At 40.2% G+C, this 20,372-nt stretch overlaps 1 protein-coding gene and 1 long non-coding RNA gene across 11 annotated transcripts in view; one reads left to right on the plus strand and one right to left on the minus strand.

Moving 5' to 3' along the window:
• CDK14 (cyclin dependent kinase 14) overlaps window positions 1-20,372 on the minus strand; it is a 575,914-nt gene that overhangs the window by 3,421 nt on the left and 552,121 nt on the right. The gene's annotated exons all lie outside the window — the stretch shown is intronic.
• LOC309844922 lies at window positions 5-18,476 on the plus strand. The gene is made up of 4 exons (XR_014300963.1): window positions 5-149; window positions 2,659-5,083; window positions 5,538-5,628; window positions 18,346-18,476. It is a non-coding gene; the product is annotated as an uncharacterized lncRNA (long non-coding RNA).

Raw genomic sequence — 20,372 nt, forward strand, 5'->3', positions numbered from 1 at the left:
GAAGGAGGAAAAGAGAAAATTGCTATATATTAAAAAAAAAAAAAAAAAAAAGGAAGAAAGAAAGAAAAGAAAAAAAGAAAGAAAGAAAAAACTTACATCATTCATTTTTTTCTAAATTACACGAGACATCAAAATTGGTTAGGCTAAAAGTGAGTCTTATCCGTTTTCTCTGCTGCCACCCAGAGTGGTCTCCTTCACCAAAAACAGTTCTCTTAACACGATAAACAAATGTTCTGACTCCATTTTTTTCCCCCTTAAAATAATTTAACTCCATGAACTTAAATGGTCTAACCTCTTCTTGGATTATTTAGAGAAAAAGAAATTCAGCAAATTTCCTTCCCCAAATCATTAGTAGTGATACAGGTCTTAATTAAGTGCCTGTAGCATCATACAGATCATTAAAAAAGGACAGATCCTTGTGTTCATTTTTATGGCCATGAAATAGAAAAATGGATCACCTACATGCTTTTAGAAAAAGCCCAGCTGTATATAATTCCTTCATTGCCTGTTATCAGACCTAGTTTCAACAGAAGGAAAATTGGCCAGCAGGACCTGAATTGCCAGCCTCTTCCCACCATCCTGCATACGACTGTGCATTTCCAGGGGTGCCTGCTTAAACTTGGTAACTACTTCCATGTGAGTGGTTCAAGAAGAAAGAAGGAGTGTTTACTCTTCCTCTCCACATTTCTTTTTGGTCCTTAAAAATTTTCATTGAGTCCTTCGGATGGGAAAGGCATGTCTTGCCAGGAAGGATGAAAAGAAAGACTCCCAGGATCAAGTCACACAGGCCAGAGACTCCAGCTCCACCAAATTCCAGAAACAAGCCCTCATTTCCATTTAAAGTTCAAGGTCACTGAGGCCTGGTTAGGCCTGCTTGTCACCAGTCTATGGTGCAACACTGTCATCTTCCCGAGCAGGAAAAGAACTTTGGCCTTTTATTAGACACAGCTGGTCATGAGGGCTTCGTGGTAATAACTTTACTGCCCACGTGAGGCTACCTTGACCAAGAAAGCAAAAAGTTCCAGCCCTTACTATTAAGAATAGCATCCTCCCAGGGGCACCTGGGTGGCTCAGTGGGTCAGGGCCTCTGCCTTCAGCTCAGGTCATTATCCCAGGGTCCTGGGATCGAGCCCTACATCAGGCTCTCTGCTCCACAGGGAGTCTGCTTCCTCCTGCCTCTCTGCCTAGTTGTGATTTCTCTCTGTCAAATAAATAAAATATTTTAAAAAAGAATAGCATCCTCCCTACTCCCGACTCATATCCTCTGCTTAACAGGATAGTTTTTTGGAAGGTTAACCTTCCATCTTTTCCTTTTTATTGAGGTGAAATTCACAGAACCTAAAATTAACCATTGTAAAGGATATAATTTAGTGGCATTTAGGATTTTCATAATGTTATCCAAACATCCCCTGTCTAGTTCCAGAACATTTTTGTTACCCACAAAGGAGACCCTCTATCCTTGAAGCAGTTACTCCCATTCTCCTCTTGCCACAGCCCCCAGGCAACCTCGAATCTGCTTTCTGTCTCTATGTATTTACCTATCCTGGATATTTCATACAAACAGAATCATACAATATGTGACATGTTGTGTCTGACTTCTTTCACTTAGCATAATGTTCCTCTATGTTGTAGCATGTATCAGTACTTCATCCCCTCTTAGGGCCAGTAATATTTTACTGTATGGCAGACCACGTTTTTTTATCCATTCATGAGTTGATGTATATCTGGTCTATTTTCACCTTTCTGCTATTATGAATAGTGCTGCCATGAACATTTATGTGCAAGTATTTAAATACCTGTTTTCAATTCTTTTGGGTAAATACCTAGGAGTGGAATTGCTGGGCCATGTGGCAATTTTATGCTTAACTTTTGGAGAACTGGCAAACGATTTTCCACAGCGGCTACACCATTTTATATTACTACCAGTGATATATACAGGTTATGGTTTCTTTGCAACACCCTTGACAACATTTGTTATTTTCTGGTTTTGATTTGCATTTAACTAATGATTAGTTTGAGCACCTTTTCGTGTCCTTGTTGACCATCTGCGTATCTTCTTTGGAGAAATTTGTATTCCAAGTCCTTTGTCCACTCTTAAATTTCGGTTGTTGGTCTTTCAGTTGCTGAGTTGTAGGACTTTCTATATATTTTATTTTTACTTTTATTTATTTATTTATTTATTTTAAGATTTTATTTATTTATTTGATAGAGATCACAAGTAGGCAGAGAGGCAGGCACAGAGAGAGGGGGGAGCAGGCTCCCCACTGAGCAGGGAGCCCGATGCGGGGCTCGATCCCAAAACCCTGGGATCATGACCTGAGCTGAAGGCAGAGGCTTTAACCCACTGAACCACCAGGTGCCCAATTTTTATATATTTTAGATATCAATCCCTTGATTTGCAAACATTTACTCCCATTTTGTGGACTGTCTTTTCACTTGTTGATAATATTCTTTGATGCACAAAACTTTTTAATTAGGATGAAGTCCAATTTATCCATTTTCTTCTTTTGTTGCTTATAGTTTTGGTGTCATATCTAAAATTCCATGATCAAATTTAAGGTTATGAAGATTTACATTTTCTTCTAAGAGTTTTATAGTTTTAGTCCTTACTTTTAGATCTACAATCCATTTTGAGTTGCTTTTTTTTTTTTTTTAAAGATTTTATTTATTTACTTGAGAGAGAGACCGTGAGAGAGAGCATGAACGAGGAGAAGGTCAGAGAGAGAAGCAGACTCCCCATGGAGCTGGGAGTCCGATGTGGGACTCGATCCCGGGACTCCAGGATCATGACCTGAGCCGAAGGCAGTCGTCCAACCAACTGAGCCACCCAGGCGTCCCTTGAGTTGCTTTTTTAATGTGGTATGAGATAGAGGTAATATTCCATTCTTAAGAATTCTCTGTCCTCAGTGACTGAGATAAATGTAAACAAAAGCCCCTACCTTAAGTTTCTGGGAGAGATCAGGTGGGGAGGGAGAAGCCTGGGTGGGTGCATATCACACACAGGCCCTTTGTTATCACTAAGTCCAAACACCTCAGATATTATCTCATGTACTTGCTGCTTGTGGCTCACTTGGCCAGTCCTTACTCCTGCCAGGCTGCCCAGATATGCCTTTTCCAAATCTCTTCCTAAACAAGTGACCACCCTAGCAAAAATAACAAAAGGAGACCAACCGCCTTAACCCCCATTCTTCCAGGGAAATGAAGTAAATCCATCTTGTGCTCTCCTTGTGGCTCCCATGGAATCATGCATTCTGACTTCTGTACTGACATCTTTATTGAGGCCTGTGACATCAAAGACAGAGAACACCTGTCCCCACAACATTTCAAACACACCTGTCTATAGGCATCTTCAGCTAGTCCCCAAGCCTGCTACCAAACTTGACATTTTGATTACGCAGATGAAAAAAAAAGGCTAATTCTCTTCCACGTTGCTTAAACAGAGGTTGCCGCTCTTCCGGGAAGCTTGCCCACCCTGGACCAATGGGAGAGCTGTGGGTTTTTCCTGACACCATCTTACCGAGGCATAGCGTTCCTATCACCACACAGAAAGGACATATAGTTGACCCTTGAACAATGTAAGGACTGGGGCACTGGCCCCTTACACAGTTGAAAATCACATAGAACTTCTGACTCTCCAAAAACTTTACTACTACCTGCCTACCATTGACTGGAAGATTTAGTGGTAACATGAATAGCTGGTTAACACATATATATTTTTTTAAGATTTTATTTATTTATTTGACAGAGAGAGATCACAAGTAGGCAAAGAGGCAGGCAGAGAGAGGAGGAAGCAGGTTCTGATGTGAGGAAGTGAGCCCGATGCGGGGCTCGATCCCAGGACCCTGGGATCATGACCTGAGCCCAAGGCAGAGGCTTTAACCCACCCAGGAGCCCCAACACATATTTTAGATACATATCATGTATTATATTCCTACAATACAGTCAGCTAGAGCAAAGGAAGTATTCTTAAGAAAATCGTAAGAGAAAATACATTTACAGTACTGTTTTTTATGTATAAAAAAAATCAGCATGCAAGCATAGACGTGGCTCCATCGAACTGGTGTTGTTCAAGGGCCAACTGCTCTCCTCCATTCTACCACTCTAATCCCCAGAATGCACACCTGCCCAGGCTGACCTCCTGAACAAGTGACTTCAAATGTCCCTCCCATATGGGGACATTTCCTGTGAGGGAGAAAATAGGGAGTCAGGTGGCATCTTTATGTTCCTGATTAAACTGGTTTTGTTGACTATTGTGTCCCTAGAGCGTAGCCAAGCCATTGCTCAGATACTCAGGAAACCCCTGCTGAATGAATAGGAAGGGAGGAGGTGGAATCTGAAAATTCAGGAGTGGAGTATGTGTTTAGAACCAGGGTTCCCTCACAGCGCATTGACGGAGGGCGAACGCTGGGCCTGTGCTCTCGTGGTCAAGAGCACAGGTACAGTGCTGACAATCCACAGATACACCATTAGCCAAGAAAGGCTGGTGGAATAACCACTTTCCTGTGCGTCAAGTTTTTTTTTTTTTCTTTTTTCTTTCTTTCTTTTTTTTTTTTTTTTTTTTTTTTTTACCACATGACATTCTATTTGAATGATGTAATTTTCAGGATACCTGATTTGATGTAATAATAAATGATGTTGTTACCATAATCCATTGGCATGTTACTATACTGCTGGGTTGGTTTAAACATTTTTTTAGCCATTGGTGGTGTCTGTCTTTGCCTCCGTCCTGATTCTTTAAGTGGAATCTCTAGAAGTACAGTACGTCCCTAACCCAAGGCATAAGCAGAATTGGATAATAAAGAAGAATGCGTAATAATAGTAATTGGATAATAAATGGTGAACACAGTAATTACAGATAAGTCCTTTATTTGGGTTTGGGCTCAGACATTTAATGGAAGGAGCCAGGAATAAAAAAGAAAGGAGGTGCCAACAAGAGGTATCCTCTTTCCCACCTATGTGAGAGGACTCTATAGCCCCAACTGTGTGCCAAGTACCCTAACACTGTTCAGCAGCAGCATGACATGCCCCTTCACCCTCCTTGGGCAGTCTCAGTATTCGTTTCAATTTTCAAGGACTATGTAAGGTAAGTCAGTTTATTGCTAGAAAAATTCTTTAAGATCTAAATGTAATCATATGTTTGATGTATGGGGAGGTGGGTAGAAGGAGTGAGGGTATACAATATTCCCAGGGAAGCAAAATATAATAGCAACGTATGTCCTTCCCTTACATTTAATTGATTAGTAAAACAGACCACATATACAATACAAATGAACAGTGAGTGTGACCATAAGCTCAACTAAGTGCACACTCATAGGTATATATATCATCCGATTAACAGATGCCATTTTTATCTTGCTTCCTGCTTTTACAATGTTCTTTCCCTAGAAATGAATGTTTTAGACAAGAAATTGGATTTTATTGATAAAATCCTTATTCAGAAATATCTACATAGAGCTTCTCGGCTATAAATATTAATTAATTGGATCGCTGGTACCCATAATGCAACTTTGTTCTGACCCATGTGCCCTCTGAACTAGATATTTTTTGGATTCAATTTTCTTAAAACCAACTGTCAGCGTCATGTGATGGAGGAGATGAAAAATGAAAATGAGCAGTCCCGCTGTGCAGGTGGGTGACCTGTGGGAGAGAGTCTGCCTGGTAGGATTTTTACACGAACCATCAGACACAGACCAATTGATTAGATCATCTCATACCCGCCACCAACTAGGCTCAAGAGACTAATTAGAGAGAGTACTGCCTGCGCAGGCACCCCATTGACACCTAATTTGCTCAGCCAAAGCCTTTGGGGAAAATGTATTATCTCTGCAGCTGCACTTCATGCATTTCTGATTTGAGGCATAAGCAAGGAGTGCTTCATCACTCTTTTGAGCAAACTGAATGTAGGAGCCCTTAAGTGCTAAATGCAAGCAAACAGACCCAAATTAAAAACGGGCCAGGCTTGTTCTAATTCCCTCTGTGCTCCCCATTAAGTCTCTGTGTGTACATACACACACACACACCCCTACATACACACACGCAGTTTGCAGGCTGGCGGGACCATACAGCTGAGGACCCCAGCTTAGGGTGCTACCAATGCGATCAGACGGCCTTTCTTTCACTAGCCTATTTACCCACTCAGAGGCTTTGTGTTTGTTTTATTGTTTTATTTTATTTTTTCCCCTGCTGCACTGCCCCTCTTCGAAGTAGTCTTTTTTTTTTTTTTTTTTCCTACAGAAAGACTCTGGCCCATTTTCTTCCCCTCTAAGCCTCACTGGAGAGAAGTGATTATTTTGGTTCCAAATTAAAACAACTGTAGGTTTTCCTTTCATCGCCTAAATTGTGAACAGGATATTCACCAGGATGTATGTGAGGCTGTAGGGTAATCCGCTCATTTCTGTTTGAGAGACCCTTTGTTAAATGATGCCTAACAGAGAGGAAAGAATTATTAAAATCTGACAGAGAGAAAGCTGCCTCACAATAGTGAAGACAGTATAGAATTATAAAATATGAAGTTACCTTTGAGAAAAGCAATAGAATTTGACCAAGTTTAGCTTTTATCTGTTCTTCTGTAAGATAAAACCAGTTCCAATCTTCTTTTCAAATGTAGACTCCAAACCACCGGTAAATAAGGAGTCACTTACAGATAGATATGTAATTAATGACATGCTTTAAAAAGGGGGGAATAAAAATTAAACATTCAGACAATATGGAAAAATTAGGTTATCTTTGTGCCAAATCTAGTGGCTGTGGGGAATGAATTTCCATCATGCTGAAATAAAAGGAAAAATCAAAACAGGACCTGGGATGGTAGTATTCTAGAGTGGACTTACTGATTTTATGCCTTTCTAGTCATATGCTACATGAATTATTTTACCCACATGTTCTGGTAAACTATAATTCTGCTTTGTAATTTTCACATTTATCTTATTCTTGAGAATTCAGTGAAGATATTTTTGGATCATTTTAGGGGTCTACTTTTAAACCAGCATTCGAAATTGGCCTAAACTGGTAAAGTCAAAGGATTCCAGTGGCCATCAAAGTGAGTAGCTTTTTGAAGGTACATGGAAAGTGGCTTGAGACGTCTGAAACAGTTAGAAAATCAGGGCCTTAACTAACATATATAACTGTCTATAGAATTTGTTCTGATATTGTGGAAAACAAAGTACAGAATGCTTTCCCTCCCCAAGCACCATATTGATAAGCTTTCACATGGAAAATATCCAGGGGGAAAAAAAAATCTACTAAAGAGGCTGTGCCACTTTGAGTTCAATACTGCTTAAAATACTAAGAAAAGCAACAAAATTAATCTTTTGTACTTAATTCATCTTCAGCAGCATTCACTACTTACAGAAAACTAACTCCAGAAATAAGGTTACTAAACCCTAAAGCAACTAAGCAAGTACAGATCTCTCAGAAGTAAAAATATGTATAAATACAAGTATATACATATATGGCGCATATACTCATTTGTATATATAGAACATACATACTCCAATTTCATACTGTAGATTTTATATAAATGTCACATTCAACATGGTAAGTTTTAATCTTTATACTGATCTAAAAAAATCTGGTGACAGCTTAATTTCTTCATTTTTTTTTAAAGTGAGTTATGTTATGATTTGGCTAGAAATATAGGTTTTCTTTTAGAACATCTGAAATCAGTGTTTTCCAGTTACTCTGAGGTTGCACTGAAGCTTCTTGAAGGAAGTAGAAAAATGGCAAACCTACTTCTCTAACTTATTTCTCACTTACGATAATCATGTTTCTTCTTCACCATTCCCCCCAGTCCCCAGAAGGCAACATATCTTTGAGACCAGCAAGAGAATATTAATTAAAATGAATGCAGGGATAGACAGGCTTTGTTTTAAGCTTAACAGAAGGTCCATCATTCAAAATAGCTCAAATCCTTTAAGTTGAAAGCCGTTTGGTAACATCCATATGGATGCACAATGCACTAATTGCAGTGACTTTGCACATTTTAAGCTTCATGCCAAAGTGGAGATTTTAATTAAAAATTTTCAAGCAAGGCTATAAGTCTAACATTTCAAAACAAAACATTTCTCACACAAGGAAAACGGACTTAACATATCATTTCAATAATCATCATTATCAGTGAACATTTGCCGAAATCCTCATTAAATACTGGGCATTGTGTGATGTATAATTAGTAGTAATTGAAAAGAACGCTGTATTTTCATGGTGTGACTGTTTATTAAATCGGCCTTATGTAAAAGACTAGTCATATTTTAGACCCATGGGGATGGCGATTCTGGGAGTATATTCCGTCTTGGTGAAGGCCAAGAGGAGTGCAGACAGACAAGGAAAGTACTGATGTAGGTCTTCTAAGAACATCCAAGACACAGGCCATCTTTTACATATATATACATATACACACACAAAATATGTCTTTAAATCATATGTATATAATCATATATGCACACACACACAAATATATACACTGTGAGGTTTGAAATAGCTTGCTGAAATAGTTTCAATGACAAAATTAAGAAGAGCAAAACCTTTACCAAATGAGACTTATTTTTTTCAAAGATTTCATATTGGAAGATTTACTTGCTCAGCAAACCTTTATAACTGACTGGCTGCTAAGTGGGATAAGTTAATTAAACAGGATTCTGACTCTTTACCCTTCCTTATATATTACAGTCCTACTAAACTATATTTAGATAAACCAAATACAAAGCTATGTAACCTAGCAGTGTGTGAATTTTTTACAACTTAAAATGAACACACACAAATATCATAAAACCACTTCTAAGTATTTAGCAGTCAGAGAAACACGAGGGTTGATGTCTGACTTTAATTAAAAGATCTGAGAGGAGATCTGAGACTTCATTTTGGGTGGATTTTTTTCTTTCAAATTAAAACTTGTCTAGTATTATTATCCAAAGTGTTGAAGCAGAAGAAGTTTCCATGCTAAGGGTTTTGAATTCAACATAGTATCATCACCCCTACAGTGTCATTCTGTCTTACGAACCACTGTATTGCAGAAATCTGCAAAGCTACAACACAAATTTCTGGGGTTGAAATTAGATTACAAATGGCTGGTACATAAAGAATGGTGTCAGCATAAACCAGAAGTCAGATTAGTTCATGAGAGAGACTTAAATCTATTGTGGACGTTCTGAGCCACCAAGTCATGGCAGCCATATGCAAGAGACATAGACAGTTGCATGGGAGTTGAAGAGGTGAATAGTACTGTACATGCTGTCTGTTTGCCTACATACTTCCTCTTGCCTTGGTTTGGCACATGCTCTGTCTTGGAATTAACTGTTTCTTATACAATTCTCCTAGATCTTGGCACATTTGCTTCAAAATTCTACATCTTCAACCCTTTCATCAATCTTCTTTCACTTGTAAGAGATGCTAATATTTTTATTAGTGTTTTTATTGCTTTTGATGAGTGCTCTGTGCTCTAGACTGAATGTTGTATGCCCCCCAAATTCCTATATTGAAACCTAATCCCCAGTGCCATGGTAGCTTCAGGTGGACTCCTGGGGGTGATTAGATCACCAGGGTGGAACTCACATGAATGGGATTAGTGCCCTTACTAAAGAGACCCTAGGGAGCTCTCTCACCCTTCACCATGTGAGGACACAAAAAGAAGAGGAAGAGGGTCTTCATCAGACATGAATCTACTGGTGCCTTGCTCTTGGGCTTCTGGCCTCCAGAACTGTGAGGAATAAATTTCTGTTGTTTGTAAAGCCACCATTCTATGGTATTCTGTTATAGAGGCCTGAACAGACAGAAACATTATGGTTACTAAGTTGAATACATTTTGAGCTGTCTGCCTCTTACTCTCTTTTTCCCCATAAGCCATATAATTTTCACAGGGTATTCTGCTGAATGCAGGCAGGAAAATGGAAATCTTATTCTAGCACTGACATCTATTCTGATACCATCACAGAACAACACATTCACTACCATAGCACGTTTCTTTCCCCAGGAAGGTCCCACAAGGCCATACTGGGGGATGCATATGCTGGATAGCCAGCTCACCTCCCACCAACTCCTTCCCATAGCTGCCCCACCAGGTGAATACCGCCAAGGAACAACTTCCAGACCAAGATCAAGGACCCTAAGTGCTGAGTCATGGAAAGTATCTACATATTGAGTCACTGGATAGGCATCTCCACAAAATTATAATAAAGTATTTTGATACTGGCTATACTGCTATAACAAATTACTGTATCTTAAAAAAAAAAAAAAAGATTTCATTTTGCCTTTCACAAAGATGGTGCTGAAAGCTTAGAAGGAAGCTCCAGCCCCTCCTAAAGCCGAAGCCAAAGCAAAGGCTTTGAAGGCCAAGAAAGTGGTGCTGAAAGGCACCCACAGTCACACAAAAAAGATCTGCCGGTCACTGTCACTACTTTCCAATGACCCAAGACTCTGCCTCGCTAAAGGCAGCCCAAATACCCTCAAAAAAGCACTCCCAGGAGAAACAAGCTTCATCACTATGCCATCATCAAGTTCCCACTGATACTGAGTCAGCCATGAAGAAAACAGAAGACAACAACACACTTGTGTTCATTGTGGAGGTCAAGGCCAACAAGCAGCAGATCAAACAGGCTGTGAAGCAGCTCTAGGACATTGATGTGGCCAAGGTCAACACCTTGATCAGGCCTGATGGAGAGAAGAAGACATATGTTCTGCTGGCCCCTGACTATGATGCTTTGGATGTTGCCAACAAAATTGGGATCATCCGAACTGAGTCCAGCTGCTAAATCTAATATAAATTTTTTTGCCATTAAAAAAAAGGGAAGGGGCGTCTGGGTGGTTCAGTGGGTTGAGCCACTGCCTTCGGCTCGGGTCATGATCTCAGGGTCCTGGGATCGAGTCCCGCGTCGGGCTCTCTGCTCAGTGGGGAGCCTGCTTCCTCCTCTCTCTCTCTGCCTACTTGTGATCTCTCTGTCAAATAAATAAATAAAATCTTAAAAAAAAAAAAAGGGAAAAAAAAGATCTCATTTTAAAATAATCTTCGCCCCAGCATGGGGCTTGAACTCACAACCCCTGAGATCAAGAGTTGCATGCTCCACTGACTGAGCCAGCCAGGTGCCCCACAAGTTAGTACATCTAATAGCCAAGATGAGTTCTGAGAGGTGGATCTACCAAATATGTGCTGTGAGGAGTAAATACTAGCATTTTGTGTTCAGGTACCATTTTCTCTCATTCGAAGTATATTTCCATTTATTTGCTCATTAAATGAAAGTGCCTAAAAAAAGAACATGATGGTAAGAAAATAATAGATTTTATAAAATGGAGTGTTTTTGTTTTGTTTTGTTTTGTTTAAAGTTCTATTCCTTGAGCCACTGGTTCAAGGCCTGTGGTATTTTTGGCAGCAGGAGGTGTCTGTCTGCTCAGGTTTAAGTGCCCACAGCACTCACTAGAGGAACCCACCACCTTTCTAGGAACTAGGGGGACCAGCTGTCCCAGTTTGCCAGGCCTGAAGGAGGTTTCCAGGATGGAGGAATCTCAATTTTAAAACTGGGGCAAATCAGGAGTCGGTCACCCTCCCAGAGACAACAGGGTTGACAAGCTGTTACTCCCAACTTTATTATATAAACAGAGCCAGTACTACACGAACAAAGACACGTTGATGCTCTAGTCTCAAAACGCGAGTCACAAAGTGTTGCAAACACTAACCCCTAAGAGTGGCGAAAGATTTGTTGAGAAGTGGGTGGGATATGAGACTGCCCTCTGCTCAGCTGCCAAGGGATTTTTCACCTCTCCTGGACTCTGCATTTTAGACCTTCCTCTGTAAGGTTTTTTTTTTTTTTTTTTTTTTTTTTTAAATCAAAGCCCTGGTCAATCCCATTCTGCTCTAATGAGGTTGTTGAATTCAAGACCATCAGCTTATTCTTCAACACAATTCTCAGTTGCACTTTCAATAAATCCTACCTATTTAAATTCATACATGCCTGTGCTGAGCCTCACAGAAGAGGTGGCTAGGGCTGCTACTCTCACAGGACGAGAAGTGCAAATGTGGCCTGACTCCCCACAGTATACCTCTCTCCCGCCCTCATGTCAATCACCACGCACCAGAAAGATGCCTCAGGTACTCATTAAATAGTTTGTTCACTTGAGTTTTTATATTTGCCAATGCATTTAAAAGGAAAAGGAAAATGTGCACTAAATCCTAGCTTTCCTGCTCTGCTGTCCTTTATAACTCAAACATGATTTACTGGTTTTGATTAGCACACGACCTCAGACTTTCAAACTGCAGTGTTTGGAGATCTGAAATATTGTCAAATCTTTTAAAGAGCACTGTGATAAATTAGAAAACATCATCACTACACTCCTGTCTTGAATCACTGTCGTCACACGTCGTGGACTGGGAGGTCTGGCTCATTAAAAATGTGAAGGCTGTAATGTCTGATGAATAAGACACTCAGATCAACACAATTGGTTTCCTCCTGGCATAAAACAATTAAAATGCCAACAGCTCCATGGTTTAGCGGCAGAGCAAAGAACAGCGCCTGCAGGCCTGGGGTCAAGCTCTCCCTTCCACTGGCAACAGAGCCCAAGAATGCAGTGACATTAGCCAGTGCACACCAGGCTCATGAGATGAAGGGATGCCGCGTGCTTTTTTAGTGTCCACTTGGGGTTGACTGAAACAAAAGCACCAATAGAGTTAAGGGAGTTGAGCCCTTATTGTGGGAGGTGAGGCAATACCAGAATCCCACATACAATGTGGTTAAGTCAGGAATGTGACATCTTCTCTTCCACACCTGTGAGCCAGAGCACATCCCAGAAAGATCTTATTTCCTCTTCACACAAATGCTAGAGAACAAAGTCATGCCTTGTCTGGGTTATGCTGTTTGTTTTCCAGTCTGCTGGCATTAAAATTGTACCCTAAGCACCTATCACGTCTCATGATGCTCTGTTAAGTCCTTTCAAAAGTTCTGACTTTGAACACTGGGGCCATTTGGAAGGAAAGAAAAACAAAAAAACAAAAACCAGACAGCTTCATGTTATCATGGGGGGAAATCACTCAAATTCCATTTTAAACATAATAATTAAATAGAAGGTACATTGTATGAAGTATACAAAAGTGGGGGAAAAAACAAACCCAGCCTCATCAGCTTCAATAAGCTGTTTGGGTTTTGTTCCTTTTGCCATTCTTCAAGGGGCGTGGGGGGGGGTAGAGTTCCATAGGAGATGTCATGAACAATGAACTGGGGCCTGAGATGCTAATACAGAAAAGCTCTTTTGTTTTCTAATTACTGACCTCCCAGAGTTTTTGTGATAAGAGTTTATACAAGCAATTACATAGCACCAGAGTTCTCATAATCAATTATTGAGGACCTTGGTCCAAGCAGGACGTAAAACTGCTCATGCTTGGATTAACACAGTAAAGTTAAACCCTGTCTCTCTCAGTACTTTCTTATTCTTTAAAAAAGATTTATTTATTTTAGAGAAAGAGAGAGAGAGAGAGAGAGAGAGCATGAGAACACATGGGGAAGGGGCCGAGGTGGGGGGGGGGTGCGGAGAGAATGTGTGTTGTGTGTATCAGTCTGGAGCAGATCCCAAGCTGAGCTCAGAGCCCAACATGGGGCTCAATCTCATGACCCTGAGATCATGACCTGAGCTGAAACCAAGAGTCAGATGCTTAATGGACTGTGCCACCCAGGTGCCCCACTCAGTACTTTGTTAACAGGAAAAATTCTTTTCTTAAAATTTTATTTATTTATTCGACACAGAGTAGTAGAGTAGGCAGAGAGGCAGGCAGAGAGAGAGAGGGAAGCAGGCTCCCTGCTGAGCAGAGAGCCTGATGTGGGGCTCCATCCCAGAACCCTGAGATCATGACCTGAGTGGAAAGCAGAGGCTTAACTCACTGAGCCACCCAGGTGCCCCAAAGGAAAAATTCTAATGGGTTGATTTTAGGCACAAGGTAGAGGGCAATTATTAGGAATCAAGGTGTGAAATGAAAGGCATAATTTAGAGAGACTAGAAAACAATTTATGGCAACGAGAGTTTTCTGTCAAAAAGTATGTAATCATGGTCACTGGAGGGCTATTTTTCTAAGCACTACATATATCACAGTAATTCCTCTTTTTTTTTTTTTTTTCCTTTGTGAGAGAGGCAGGGGAGGGTCAGAGAGAGAATCTTAAGCAAGCTCCATGACCAGCATGGAGCCCTCACAACCCTGACATCATGACCTGAGCCAAAATCAAGAGTCAGATGCTTAATCAAGTGAGCCACCCAGGTGCCCTTCAGGCTGTGATGATTCTTAAAACTTTCTGAGTTATTGCCAAACTTGAGAACCAGAGGAACACCAATGAATTCTCTTCAGAAAATGACATCGCTAAAACTACATGCAGATTTTTTTCATACAGTCTGAACTGATTCCATTAATAGATCCGGGGACCCCAGATCAAGGACCTCAGGATTAGAGTGTCAGAATGTTGAACCATCATAATCATTTTCATGATCTAGCCATAATTTCAGAGCATACTGCAGAGGAAATACCTTCTGTGAAAGTTAAGTATTTGAAGGTAATTCCTTTTGAGCAAGCGCACAGTCTAGGGAGATTTCTGTGAAGGGGGAAACTGCTTACATGATTTCTTACACCCTCCCTCAGTGATAAAAATACAACCAACCAAATAAAAACAAAACAAACTAAAAAATCTCATTCAGTTTGTATATCATGTTTCCTTCAAGAAAGATGGAACCTGGACCATTTTATCTGATGAAGGCAACTGCCAGCAAGAAAAGCAGAAATGGGAGCTATGGATCCTACATAGAGAGCTAAATAGCGATCTAAAATAGATGAACCTCAGACTATGAGGAGCTGAGTCAGACTCTTTTTCCGCACACACAATCCTTCATTCCTCCTTCCCTTTTCTTCTCTATTGAAGTCATTATCAGTGATGTACCAACATTAATGCAGATAACAGATCAATGGAAACTAACTCCATTGTACCCATTCTTCCTAATTATATACAATGCCAATGTTTATCACTTCATTTCATATTATAGTTACTATTTTTGTACTATGAAAACCAAAATTATTGAGAGCTTCTCATAGCTTTGCCAATGACCCTGAACTCTTATTTTTCCTTTTAAGGTAAAAAATAGTATCGGCCAAGAATTTGTAATTGTTTTTAATACGGTGTCCTATGTTTTGTCTCTCAGAGAGGGCTGCAGACAACTCTCCCAAGAAGCTAGAGATTTATTGGGCCTCTGGTCCCCACCTGCAGAAGGCGGGTGTTTTATATTTTATGGTTAACAGAGCTGAAGCTATCAGAGAAATATTTCATATTCCTATTCTCTGGACAAAGTTTAGTTTCTCTTACCAGTAACAGTGTTTGTTCTTATCATCAGAAGACCAACTCATGGTCTCCTGTTTCTGCTCTTCACAGACTAACTTGGCTTCTGTCGTCTCACTCTGGGTCTGTCATTTTACAGTTGTGGTGTACCAGACCTTGGTCTGGAAGCTCGGCATACTAATGACACTTGCTCACTTTCATCTTCTTGGCTGAACTCTCTCGACACTTGCACCCTGTTCATCCTGGGCACGTGAATTACTTGTTCTCTCCTTGCTAGGAGACAAGGAAGGCTTATAGTTGATCGTGTCCCTCTGTGACCCGGCATGGTGGCTCTGAGATCCCAAAGACTGCAAATCTTCAGGAATCAGTTAAGGAGGGAAAAGGAGGGGCGCCTGGGTGGCTCAGTGGGTTAAGCCGCTGCCTTCGGCTCAGGTCATGATCTCAAGGTCCTGGGATTGAATCCCGCATCGGGCTCTCTGCTCAGCAGGGAGCCTGCTTCCCTCTCACTCTCTCTGCCTGCCTCTCTGCCTACTTGTGATCTCTGTCAAATAAATAAATAAAATCTTTAAAAAAAAAAAAAGGAGGGAAAAGGAAAATGTGGAGTTGGGGGAATGCCTCTTAGCCCATGTGGTACAAGGTTGCCATAGCAACCATACCTAACTGTCCCTCTACCTTGCTAGAAATAATCATAATAATAATAATCATAAATGTCAACTATTACTCAACTTCTTTAGCTACAAACACACAAAACACATGTATGGAAAAAGAAAATCAAGAACCTCCATACTTTAAGGCACTCTGGTCATTACTCAGTTAAAGATTCGCCCTTTAAATTAACATGCTCTTATTATCTCCTCTTGTTTCCAGAAAGGAAACTAGGTTTCAATCTCTAATCTCTAAAGCGATCAACAATTACACAACGTAATGAGATTCTGTTGTTCCACAGTCATACGTTATTTTGAGGTACGATATAATGCTAGCAATAAGGCAATGGAATTATCGTCTTCATCCAATAACTAGTTTCTCTATAACCATATTTTATATTTTATAATGTGCATCAAGACAAAAGATTTGGATTTAGTAATTTTTATCTAAAACTTTAACTGGAGATTCTGAATTTCTTACTCTAAACATGATAGTTGTATGTTTCCTATGTCCATTTGTCTATCTATCTACCTACCTGCCCATCTACTTACCTAGCTACCTGCCTAATCTGTATCTTATTTATATATCTACACACATCCAACTTGGTCCCGAGCTCCTAGCTCTTAGCTGGTGAACTCAGAATCCAAGGGGAAGATATCGACGGCTGTGGACAATTCTAGGGAATTCCACCAGCACTGAGGACTGTTTTGTCTGGATATTGCTTTTAGTTTGAGAGGAGAAAAACACTAATCTGTACTACTACTTCTCATTTCCATCAAAACAGATTAACACTTCCATTTTGTTATAATGTTCATCACCAGTAATAAAGGGTATGAATTTAAATACATGAGAAACACTGAAGTAACACTCATAGAACATCACCATCTTCATAAATATATTTGGAAGAAGTTGCTGACCATCTGTCTTAAGAGATTTCCACATACTTCCTGTGACACTTGCCCTCAATGAAGTTTTACTTTAGTAAAACTAAAACTTTTTTTTATTTTATTTTACTTCTTAAAAATTTTTTAAAAGAATTATTTATTTATTTTAGGAAGAGAGAGGGAGAGTGCACATAGGAGGAGAGGGAGAGAGAAGCTCTAGCAGACTCCCTGCTGAGCATAGAGCTCGATGTAGGGCTCGATCTCACCACCCTGAGATCATGACTGGAGCCAAAATCAAGAGTCAGACATTTGAATTGACTGAGCCACCCATGTGCCATTAAAATTTGGGTTTAAAATGAACACGGAAGGGGCGCCTGGGTGGCTCAGTGGGTTAAGCCGCTTCCTTCAGCTCAGGTCATGATCTCAGGGTTCTGGGATCGAGTCCCGCATCCTCCCGCTTCCTCCTCTCTCTCTGCCTGTCTCTCTGCCTACTTGTGATCTCTCTCTGTCAAATAAATAAATAAAATCTTTAAAAAAAAAAATGAACACGGAAGTAGCTGTTACTGATTCTCAGGCATTCTAACTGCAATATGAAAAAAGAGAGGGATGTCTTAATTGGGCATATGGCAAAGAACTTACCAAAGGAGTACTTAACACTATTTAAATATATTTTCAAATAAAAATAGAGTAAGTTAGTAAGGACAAAGAGGAATTATTATGTTTAAAGGAATTAGAAAAAATTTTTTAAAGAGATGTGATGACACAGACATAATTATGTACTGTTTTTAATACCTTCTCTATCAATGCTTTATTTAATCCTGAACCTAGTCTCATGCTTTAATTGAGCTAATATTCCACCATTACCCTGTTTTTGAAGGTATTTCCTCTTGCAGACCTATTGTATTTGTTATTTCCAGGAATGTTACATCTTCAGTAATATGCATCAAGACAAAAGAAGAGAAAAACACTAATCTGTACTACTACTATTTTCCCCTTAAAGTCAATAATCAACTGACCCTCAAAGAACATGTTTTAAGTAGCACAGATTCTATAGGGTCAGTAATAGTCCTGAACTCTTGATATCTAAATTCAGGCTCTCAGTTTCTGTCTCAGAATTAAAAAAAAACAAACAAACTAAAAACAACAACAACAACAACAACAAAACACCACTGGATTCATGTAATTGCTGTAAGAAAGACTATAATCAAATGTGTCCCTCTGGTGAAGGATATCAATTTGTCTAAGTATTTTTTTCCCAAAGAAAAGGATTCACTCAAAAGCAGCTTTTCAGACTTTACCATAAACTTGGAAGGCAAAACTTTTATATATAACATACAATGAACGGATAATTAACAGGCATCCAGCCTACCTGAGAACCATCCAGTCCAGAGTAGAGGGAGTTCCTATTTTCAAAGGAACCCTATGAAAATGCGGAGGAACTGGAATCCTCATGCATTGCTTGGTGGGGGGGGGGGTAGAAAATAAAGCAGCCACTTTCACACTCACAGCAATGTTATTCCTCACAGTTAAGGAGTGGAAACAACCCAAACGTCTGTCAATGGAAGACGGGATAAATAAAATGTGGTAGAAGAACAGAACGGAGTATTACTCTGGAAACAAAAAAGAAAAGAATGAAAGAAGGAAACAGAATACTGACGCAAGCAACAACATGGATGAACCCTGAAAATACAACACTAAAGTGGAAGAAGCCAGTCACAAAAGACTGCATGTTGTATAATTCCACGGATGTGAAGTGTCTAAAATCTCAAATTCACAGCAACGGAAAGATTACTGGTTGTCTGGGGCCCTGGGGGATGTAGAGCTACAGGAATGTGAAGTGACAGCTGATGGCTACAGGATTTCTTTTTAGAGTGATGAAATGTTCTGGAATTAAGATTGTGGTGATGTCTGCACAACTTCTGCGAATCTACTAAAAACCACTGAACTGTGCATTTGAAATGGGTAAGCTTTCTGGTATGTGAGATATATCTCAATGAAGTTGTAAAACAGAAGAATCCTGCACTCTTTCCAGGTACAAAGTCTAAAACCCTAACTTTGGGGCTCCTGGGTGGCTCACTGGGTTAAGCCTCTGCTTTCCACTCAGGTCAAGATCTCAGGGTCCTGGGATTGAGTTCCGCATTGGGCTCTCTGCTCAGCGGGGAGCCTGCTTCCCCCTACCCCCGCACCCCCCCCCCCGCCTCTCTGCCTGCTTGTGATTTCTGTCTTTCAAATAAATAAATAAAATCTTAAAAAAAAATAACACCGTAATTTTGGAAGTGATCTGCCCATTTTGTAATGATGAAGATGAGGATGATGCCAGGGATATACTGGGGGCTGTAGAGAAGTAATAGATCAGACTTTCCCTTATACTAATACTGATGGGAAGTGGTTATATTTAGTGAGACTATGGAGTATGTACTTATATTGTTTTAAAATTATTAATTTTAATTATTAAAATTATTATGTACTTCTATTGTTTTAAAATTCCTATATAGAACATATATTATTTCTGTAATCAGAAAAAAAAGCTAAGTATCAGAGTGTTTAAGAAAAGTATTAAACTAGAGGGTCTGGGGAAGGAGATCAAGAGGGGCACCTGCTGGGGAAGATGGCTGAACTGAGCTGAACTTTACAGAGTGGGCAGAATTGGATAGAGAAAGGCGAAGGGTAGGGCAACATCTTTCTAAATAGTTCTCTGATTTCTACCATCATTGCTTACTTTCTCTGGGTTCTGAGGGTAGAGATGTTCTGTCTTATTTACCCATGAGCACCCAGGACCTACAATGGCATCGAGAATATAGGAGATGTTCAATAAATGTTAATTGAATCCAAGAACAAATATTTGTTGCTAGAATTCTTTTCCTAAACTACAGATGACAACTGGGGTACCATATGCAATATATATTGGGCCTTTATACAAATTAGAAAAAGGTGTTCTCTTCTTGCTCCTCTCTAGAGCTTGTGTCTGGGACAGTCACTCATGAGTTCACCGTGACCTGCTCCAACCCTGCTGCCTGGCCAACCTCCTTTCCAGTGACCCCACCCCCAATGGCAAACAGGACAAAATCCATATACCTGGAATGAGCAATCAAAACTCTTCAATATGGGGGCACCTGGGTGGCTCAGTGGGTTCAGCCTCTACCTTCGGCTCAGGTCATGATCTCAGGGTCCTGGAATCAAGCCCCACATTGGGCTCTCTGCTCAGCAGGAAGCCTGTTCCCCCCTCCCCCCAACCTCTACCTGCCTCTCTGGCTACTTGTGATCTCTCTGTCAAATAAATAAAATCTTAAAAACAAACAAACAAAAAACCCTCTTCAATATGACACTAACTTTCCTTTCCCATCATAACTATTTCCAACATGTATTTTGTGCTTGAGCCACAGTAATCCTATGCTTCCCTGTGTTGGTTCCCACTACTGCCTTCACCCCAACAATTTGGTGCTTCTCAGCCAAACACCCACCATTTCATAAAGATGAGCCCTCCACATTCTGACACTGCTCTCTGCTGACTGTCTAGGACCTACCCTCTGGTCCTTGCATGCTCCCCTTCTGA

Source organism: Mustela nivalis (assembly GCF_964662115.1).
Source record: "Mustela nivalis genome assembly, chromosome: 12".
Lineage (NCBI taxonomy): Eukaryota > Metazoa > Chordata > Mammalia > Carnivora > Mustelidae > Mustela > Mustela nivalis.